At 41.3% G+C, this 6,527-nt stretch overlaps 1 protein-coding gene across 1 annotated transcript in view; it reads right to left on the reverse strand.

Moving 5' to 3' along the window:
- Nucleotides 1-6,182: 6,182 nt before the first annotated feature.
- Nucleotides 6,183-6,527, reverse strand: part of THNSL1 (threonine synthase like 1) — a 22,593-nt gene continuing 22,248 nt past the window's right edge. The window contains exon 4 of the transcript XR_006679410.1: nucleotides 6,183-6,217. The gene's annotated coding sequence lies outside the window, so the exon portion shown is untranslated. The remainder of the gene's footprint in view (nucleotides 6,218-6,527) is intronic.

The following is a 6,527-nucleotide window of genomic DNA, read 5'->3' on the forward strand; positions in this document are numbered from 1 at the left end:
GAGAGGACATACAGATGAGAACAGAGGAGGTGCCATGACCAACAGTGAACAAGAGGACACAGGCTCACGTGGTTCATGTGGGCCACCCCGTCGGCTCTGACTCACAGCGACCCTAAAGGACAGAGCGGAGCAACAGGTCTTTTCTTTCTTGAATTGCCAGGAGGTTGAAACGGCAGGTCTTTCTGTAAGTCATCGAGGGCTGAACAATGGCACCACCAGCCTCCTTCCTAGGCCTATGAGTGAGGCTATTCTGATTTCCTACAGCTAATAACCCGTAGAACAGACATGAGCCATCTCCACTGATGGCTCTTACTCTGTTGTTGTTTTCTTAATTGGACTTAAGTGTTTTATTAGGGAAGTAGCAAGGTACAACTTGAGATTGGGATCAACTTGGAAGGGGCAGGAACCATTCAGGATGCAGCTGCTTGATCAGGGCAGCTTCTTCTTTCACCAGGGCCAGCCAGGGGGGTTCTTAGACAAATGTTAAAACTCCATGGTTCAGTAAAGACCCACGGCAGGCATCTTGTGTTGGTTTCCTGGCTCCTTCCTTCACATCCCACTGTTGTTATTGCTACTTACTGTTGCACTGTGCTACAGCTCTCTCTCTCTCTCTTTTTCTCTCTCCACTCCACTCCGCACCCCCCCCACCCCGCCCGCCGACCCCCTCAGTCTAGGAGGTTGCAGGCACAGAGATCCTGTGTCCAAAGGATGCACTCCACTCGTGGCTCTTTTTCTTAGTTCTCACAAAGTCTCCCCTTTCCAATGCTACAATGGCTTGTTTTAAGTCTCGTTGGATACTCAAACTGACTAACCTTCTCTTGAAGGTTCTACACACTGTATTTGTATGGTCCTACAATGTCCACCCCAGCCCCGCAGGCCCAAAAGGTGCCATTAACCTCATTTTCATTTCTACAAAGCTATCCAATTCCTTTGGAGGGCCATAAGCACTTTAAACACTACAACTAGAAGATTCATATCAAGTAATTAACTACACCACAGGCCACTCTCTTCTAACCATTGGCTTTTTTTTCAATCAGTCATTTCATTGGGGGCTCTTACAGCTCATAACAATCCATACATGATTTGTATCAAACACATTTTTACATATGTTGCAATCATCATTTTCAAAACGTTTTGTTTCTGCTTGAGCCCTTAGCATTAGCTCCTCTTTTCTCTCTCCCTCCCACCTCCATGGACCCCTGATAATTATAAAGTATTATTAATTTAGTATCTTATACCATCCACTGTCTCCCTTTGCCCACATTTCTGTTGTTCATCCCCTGGCGGGGGTCGGGTGGTGGTGGTGGTGGTTGTATGTGTCTATCATTAGCTCTTTTATACTTTAAAAAAATTAACTCTCCAATTAGTTTACAAGCCCAAACCAATTAGTTTACAAGCCCAAAACATTTGTGAGAAATGGTCTTTCAATACTGCCTCAATTCTTCACCCACAAGACCATCTGTTAATGGTTGTTGTTTTAGCCCAATCAATTTTGCGGTAGTCTGCTTCACAGACATAGATTCAAGAAATAATACACTTTGGTTAATATTGTTGATACCAATTTATATACTGCTTATAGCTAAATGATAAGCAAATTTCAGGAACATAACATAGTCATGATTTTGAATGAAATTACAAGTGCAAAACAAGGATTATATTGGGGTGCAAAACAAAGCTTGATGAATGTGTTTCCTGAGCAGACATCAGCCACCATATCCTATTATAAGAGGGAAATTTCAAGCTTTATGATTTAGGCACTTAGAGCTGTAATGTAGTATTAAATTCACTTCACAAAGGTGTATTTGAAAACCCACAGTAACAGAGTAATTAATTTAAAGCAATGTTCTGCTAAAAAGACTATCATAATTCATGGCAGTGAAAAGTTTGAGTTCATTGTAGAGATATCTTCTATGCAAACAAATTATCAAAGTGTTCATTGATGCTGTGTACACATTCTTAATTAAAGAACATACCCTGTCTTTGGCAGCTATCTTAGATTGGGCTCTTTAGAGAAGAAAAACTCATGAAATATTTATGTATATATATATGCAGGCTAAATTCCTGAAGAAACACATCTTGCAACTGATTGCCTGAACACATTCCATCACAATGTAGGGGATGATTACATCATAACATACCTGTCAAATCACTGAGAATCTGTGTGCAGTCAAGTTGACACATAACCATAACCATTACAATTATTAAGTCTTTCTCATTCCTGGTCCTAAACAAGCAATGTAGGGCCAGGGCATTCTCATGGGTAAGATTATGAGAAAAAATTATCAACTAAAAACTATAAATAAAACCATCTCTGGAGGCACCATGGAGAAAGGGCTAGGCTGCTCACCAAAAGATATGCAGTTCAAACCCTCCAGCAGCTCTTCAGGATAAAGATGAGGCTATCTGCTCTCATAAAGATTTACAGTCTAGGAAGTCACGTGGAGCAGCTCTGTTCTGTCCTACTTAAAAAAACAAGCAAACACCTCACCGCCATCAAGTTGATGCCAACCCACAGTGACCCTATAGGGCAGAGTAGAACTGTGCTGTGACAGTTGTCAAGTTACAGGAATAGAAAACCTGGCATTGTTCCTGGGGAGCACCACCAACAGGGCTCTTGCTCTGTCCCGTGGGGTCTCTAGAAATTAGAATGTACTAAACAGCAGTAGTTCTGGTTTGGAAATATAAAGAAAATCTAGTTTGAAACAAATCTATGCACTTCAAAATCATAGTTTCCCACTCTATCCCAGTATGGACAACTGGCATTAATTTCAGAAACAAATCAGCTTAGTATGAAGAAACTTGAAAGTTTCATGGGAGAGAACAACGGAATAAAAAGAAAATAGAATTTCTCCATGAACATTTTTAAGCCCCTTGTACAGGGCTGTGGGATTGTTTTTAGATACATTTAACTCATTCCCATAAGAGGAACATACTACTAAAGAGGAGGTAGGTAAACATTCTGAAGATTTGAGGCAGTAAATGCAATAGCATCCATTTTCTTTCTTTTAAAAAAATGATTTTATTGGGGCTCATACAGCTGTTATCATAATCCATCCATTTTCTCGGGTGCCACTGAGTTAGTTCGACCTCATAGCAACCCTGTATACAACAACGTGTTAGTCTGGGTAGATTAGAGAAACAAATTCATGGACACTCATATATGAAGGATCATTGTACATTAAGAAAGCATCCCAACCCAGTCCAGTCCAAGCCCATAAGTCTGATATTAGCCCATATGTCCGATACCGATATATAAAGTCCTCTTCAGACTCACGTTAACACATGCAATGACGCCAAATGCAGGATATCACAGGCCAGTGGCTAGAAAGTCTTTGGATCCAGTGGCGTTGGAAACAGCTCAGTGCTGGCAGGGGTCTCCACGTGGCCATTCCAGCACCCCGGACTGCGTCAGGGTAGGTCCATGTGGTTCCTCCTCAGGGTTGTCTACCAGGGAGTCAGCCTTGTCAATAGCCAAGAGAGTGAGCCAAGGGAGTAAGCCAAGAGAGTGTGTTTTCCACCTCAAGGAGGAAAAATCAGAGTTCCCAGAATTCTCAGGAGAAGGCCATGCCCACACAGGGGCCTCATTGGCTATGACCCAATTGACAGACTAGACTTCACCCCTTTACTCTTAATCCTCTCAAATCCCAAATTGACACCGGATTACGTAACTACCACAAACAGAATGAAGCACTGCTTAGTCTCGTGTCATTCTCACCATTGTTAAATTTGGACCCCTCCCTGCAGCCACTGTGTCAGTTCATTGCACTTAGAATTTTCCATCTATAGACCTTTTGCTATAGATGATGTCCTCCAGGACCAGGATCCTCCTGATAACATGCCCAAAGTAAATGAGGTCACATCTCGCCATATTCACTTCCTAGGAGTATCTGGTTCTACTTCCTGCAAAATAGATGTTTGTTCTCAGGCAGTTCACAACACTTTCACAATCTTCACCAACATCAAAGACCAAAGGCTTCAGTTATTCTCCCATTTTCCTTATTCCATGCACACCTTTCATAGGAATATGAACATGAATATGAATATGAAAGTCCACAGCTGGTGCGGCTTAGTCCTCAAATGGATACATACCTTTCCTCGTTAACACTGTAAAGAGGTCTGCTGTAGCAGATGGGTCCAGTGCCATACATTGTTTTATTGCTTGACTGCTGCTTCCATTTGGGTTGATTATAGATTGCAATAAAAAACAACCCTTGACAAAGGCAATCTTTTTTCCGTTCAACAGTGATGTTGTCTATTGATCCAGTTGTGAGGATCCATACATTTTTGTGTAATCCATACAGAAAGTTATAATTTTTGATCATCATTAGCACCCATAAAAGAACATCATTCTTTTTTAAATCTTCATTCACAATTATTTTCTTACATAAATCTCCACAATAGACATCCACGGGGGTACCCCTCAAAAATAAACATTAAAAAAAACAACAGAAAAAAGATGGGCAGGGCAGAGTTTTAGTAGCATGCATTTTCCCTGCTAGATGACCATCGGGCAACTCACTCTGAGTTAGGGAACCCAGTAACATTGCCTGGAAAGGTTTTCTCTGGTCACAGTGAAATTTTTCATAAAAGCAGTTTCGCTCGAACCTCATTTTTGGTGATGGCCAATTTAAGAGACCAGCATGTGGCCGTGAAATTTTGTTTCCTGCTCGGGAAAAACACCGCAGAAATTGTTGTGATGGTCAACACAACTTACAAAGACAGCACTAGGGGGAAAACTCAAGTGTAAATGGTTTTCTCATTTCATAAAAGCTGAAATGTCAATTGATGACAAACCTCTTTCTGGGCATCCATCAACTTCCCAGATGGTGGAAAATGTTGACAAAATCCATGCACTTGGGCTTGGAAACCAGTGGCGGACCATTGAAGAGACGGGAAGTTATCTGGACTATCTTGGAGCTAGGTTCAGCGAATTTTAACAGAAGATTTAGGAATGAGAAGGATCGCTGTGAAATTTATAACTCAGGTTCTGACTGACCAGGAAAACGAGCATTGAATGGAAAAATGCCGAGTTTGAAAGAACAACTCTGAAGTGACCCAGACTTTTTTCCCCAAGATCATTACTGGTGATGAGACATGGTGCTATTCTTATGACCCCAAAGCAATCATCCATCAAGTCAGTGGAAGACGCCATCATCACCTCACCCAAAACAAGTTTGTCAAGTAAAATCAAAGATCAAGACAATGCTCTTCTTTCCCTCCCCACCCCTCACATGCCCATGTGAGGCGGTTAGTGCATTTGGAGTTTGTTCTACCAGGTAAGACTGTTAATCAAGCTTTCTATTTAGAGGTTCTGAAAAGACTGCATGACAGTGTGTGACAAAAAAGGGCTGATTTGTGGCAGATGGGGGACTGGTTTTGCCACTAGGACAATGCACCTGCTCACACAGCCATCTCAGTGCACCAGTTTTTGGCATAAAACGGCATGCCTTTCTTGCCCCATGCACCTGACTCACCTGACTCACCTGACCTCACTTCTTTTCACTTCCACAAATGCAGAGGAACATGAAAGGACAGCGATTTAACAACATAGGAGAGGTGAAGAAAAAAATGAGGGTGGCGCTGTCAGCCATCGAAACAGATAAGTTTGAAAAATGTTGCCAAGAATGGAATCACAGATTTGGCAAATGTATTAAATGTAATGGAGAGTACTTTGAAGATGATAAGATTGTTTTGTAAAAAAATTTAAATACATAGCTTTGAAAAAAAATCTGTGTTTTTTTTGTGTGTGTGTGTATTAAGAAACAAATGCTTTTATGGATGATAAATCACTAAAATGGAAATATTTTTAAAATTTCGAACCTAAGTCCCCCAAGAGCTAAATAAATTTCTAATGTCCAATCTATGCACTATTATAAAAGAATACCATGGCAGAGAGGCATAATTAACAAGACACTATAATACACATAAGAAAGTGGGGACAGGACATTATTGACTCCTTAAAGTCTATATGATAGGGCTTCAAAAAATTGTGGGGAAATTCCATTATATTTTAATTCCATATTTACATGAACTTAAAAAAAACATTCATACTTTGTGGAAAACTTGCAAGACATCAGACTATCTCCCCAAAAATGTGAAAGCAGCAGTTCCATTTTTTATCATACTATGATACACTTACAGGTTGTCTCCCTGGTGATTCTCAGACTCTGAATAGCCAGGTTGGGGGGTGGGTGGGTGTATGACCAGGCATCTTCTCCTTTATTAAAAAGACAAACAAACAATTAGGGGTAGATATTGAGCAAATAATGATATACAGAGGGAATTTAAAATACCTATAAGACTGTATTTTAGAGGGGCCGACCCCAATCCCAACTACTAAGTGGACACCTGCCCCTCCCCCAGAAAAATTTATTTCAAAGGACAGCATTGAATCTGTAGCTCCGGGAGAGGGACAGATCTGATGGGTGCACACGGGAGCAGGTGAAGGGGGAGGAGGAGAGAGTGGAGCACATCCTGGCCCACCAGGCCTTGAGGACGATGTTCCCAATTAGAGCAGCCAGTCCACA

Source organism: Echinops telfairi, unplaced genomic scaffold, assembly GCF_000313985.2.
Source record: "Echinops telfairi isolate 266 unplaced genomic scaffold, ASM31398v2 ScPeMD7_7461;HRSCAF=8499, whole genome shotgun sequence".
NCBI classification, from domain to species: domain Eukaryota; kingdom Metazoa; phylum Chordata; class Mammalia; order Afrosoricida; family Tenrecidae; genus Echinops; species Echinops telfairi.